Source organism: Schistocerca americana, unplaced genomic scaffold (genome assembly GCF_021461395.2).
Source record: "Schistocerca americana isolate TAMUIC-IGC-003095 unplaced genomic scaffold, iqSchAmer2.1 HiC_scaffold_1012, whole genome shotgun sequence".
In the NCBI taxonomy this organism is placed as follows: Eukaryota; Metazoa; Arthropoda; class Insecta; order Orthoptera; family Acrididae; genus Schistocerca; species Schistocerca americana.
The window spans coordinates 32,501-35,000 of NW_025725061.1; the positions used below are offsets into that span (position 1 = coordinate 32,501).

The 2,500-nt window shown below is 57.6% G+C and overlaps 1 non-coding gene across 1 annotated transcript in view; it reads left to right on the forward strand.

Moving 5' to 3' along the window:
- Positions 1 to 2,492: 2,492 nt before the first annotated feature.
- The window catches only part of LOC124558539, a 1,910-nt gene continuing 1,902 nt past the window's right edge, over positions 2,493 to 2,500 (forward strand). Inside the window, exon 1 of the ribosomal RNA XR_006968800.1 lies at positions 2,493 to 2,500. This exon is cut by the window's right edge and continues 1,902 nt beyond it. This is a non-coding gene — a ribosomal RNA (small subunit ribosomal RNA).

The window sequence follows — 2,500 nt, forward strand, 5'->3', positions numbered from 1 at the left end:
CTTAACCTAACCTATGTTGCGCCTTAACCTAACCTATGTTGCGCCTTAACCTAACCCATGTTGCGCCTTAACCTAACCCATGTTGCGCCTTAACCTAACCCATGTTGCGCCTTAACCTAACCCATGTTGCGCCTTAACCTAACCCATGTTGCGCCTTAACCTAACCCATGTTGCGCCTTAACCTAACCCATGTTGCGCCTTAACCTAACCCATGTTGCGCCTTAACCTAACCCATGTTGCGCCTTAACCTAACCCATGTTGCGCCTTAACCTAACCCATGTTGCGCCTTAACCTAACCCATGTTGCGCCTTAACCTAACCCATGTTGCGCCTTAACCTAACCCATGTTGCGCCTTAACCTAACCCATGTTGCGCCTTAACCTAACCCATGTTGCGCCTTAACCTAACCCATGTTGCGCCTTAACCTAACCCATGTTGCGCCTTAACCTAACCCATGTTGCGCCTTAACCTAACCCATGTTGCGCCTTAACCTAACCCATGTTGCGCCTTAACCTAACCCATGTTGCGCCTTAACCCAACACACGTTGCGCCTTAACCCAACACACGTTGCGCCTTAACCCAACACACGTTGCGCCTTAACCCAACACACGTTGCGCCTTAACCCAACACACGTTGGGCCTTAACCCAACACACGTTGGGCCTTAACCCAACACACGTTGGGCCTTAACCCAACACACGTTGGGCCTTAACCCAACACACGTTGGGCCTTAACCCAACACACGTTGGGCCTTAACCCAACACACGTTGGGCCTTAACCCAACACACGTTGGGCCTTAACCCGCTCTGTAATTGTCATACGACGCGTTAAATTAGTGTAGTGTTGCCTAACTGCAACCCCCGCAATATAGTTTGCTACTCGCACTGCCCGGTCCCCAGAGTATCGCTTCATGTTAAACACCTTGCAGCTATACACTGTAATGCGGATGGCAGCAGGACGTACATGCTCAATGCCCTTCGCAGTTGTTCATTGGCATTCGCATGGCGAAGCACAGCCTACGTTGTGGTACGGCTTGTGTCAACTGTCCGCTGATGTTGTACGTCCAAATCACACACTGTACTGCACATTGGTCCTCATGTACTGAATGATACATCGTGGTACATGTGTGACCGTACCACGACTGCGCCAACAACGGCGAACCATACGGTCCAAATATTGTGCACTCAGCTACGTGTCGTCTCCCTATAAGAGCTGGATTGCAGTATGGTATGCCGTGGATGGCGATCAGCATGAGCCGTCTGTTGATGTAGTGGTGCGTGTTGTCAGACGTAGTCGTCTCTTCTCACACACCGTGATAGCATGGTGCACTGCGTTCCACATCTGCGACATGCGACAGAGGCCGGTTGACAGTCGTTCGCGCAATGGACATCGCATACGTACGGGGGCCACCTTCCACGTGTTCGCGAAGCGTGCACATGTTGTTGCGTGTATGTGGGCAGACATAGTGTGTCGTGACACCTGACACAGGCATGCAACAATCGTTGAATTTGCAAATGGCGATGGACGTCTACGTTTGCTGGTGACGTTACGCAAATGAACAACTGGTAAACCGTTGTGGTGCGGTTGTTCTCGCTAGAGGTGAATCAGTGATGGCGACGATCGGTTGAGCTACCAACCGGTTGTTTCAGCGATACCCACCATGCCCACGAACGTGAATGGCATGTGGGTGTGAAGCGATACGCGGCGGTGGCTGGGTGGGACCGTCCCCGGCCGGTGAGGGGGGGCCTCCCGGCGTGCTGGCCGCGCGGTGCGTGGGCGCACGCGCTACAGCCGGCTGGTGGGGGCGGCCAGTGGCAGGCGCGCCGGCCGACGGAGGCGGCAGGCGGCGCAGCTGCGCGCCGGCGCACCCTGCACGCGGCGCCGTGCGGCCAAAGTAGGTCCTCGCGGGCCCGGTGCGAAGCGCGGTGGACATCTGCAGTGTGCTGGTCCGATTGAGGACTGTGTGCGCTGAGGATGCGCCGCCGCCCGGCGCTCGGCGCCGCGACGCCGTCTGCTGCTCGGTCGCCTCTGCGGTTCTCGCAGGTGGATTGTATCGCAGCTGTGCGGACGTGTTGGCGCGTGCGCTGTGCTGGGAGAGTTCGCTTCGGCACCCAAGTGGGGCTTTTGTCCTTCTGTGGCGCTGGCGTTGGAGCTGCCGGCCACCGTAGGTGGCGCGTGTTGTCTCCCGCCGGCAATGCCACGACAGCACGCTCCCGGGCCTCTGTCGGCAGCGGCAAGCTCAGTTGGGAGCACGGGTGGTCGCACCTAAAGCGTCTACTCGCCAAACCCCGGGCGATTGCGCCTCTCTCGAACCCGACCAAGTATTTAGGACGGCGCTGCGCGCCGCCGGGACCTGAGAGGGTTTCGAGGTGTATTGTGCAGGGGAGCTCAGCCTCCTCCTGTTTGCAGAATAATTGAGCGGACGCTTGCGTGTTCGCGCGGGCCCCCGGGACACACTCCCGGGCGGCCGGCTGCTCAGCTCTAGTTGACGCAGCTCCCTGGT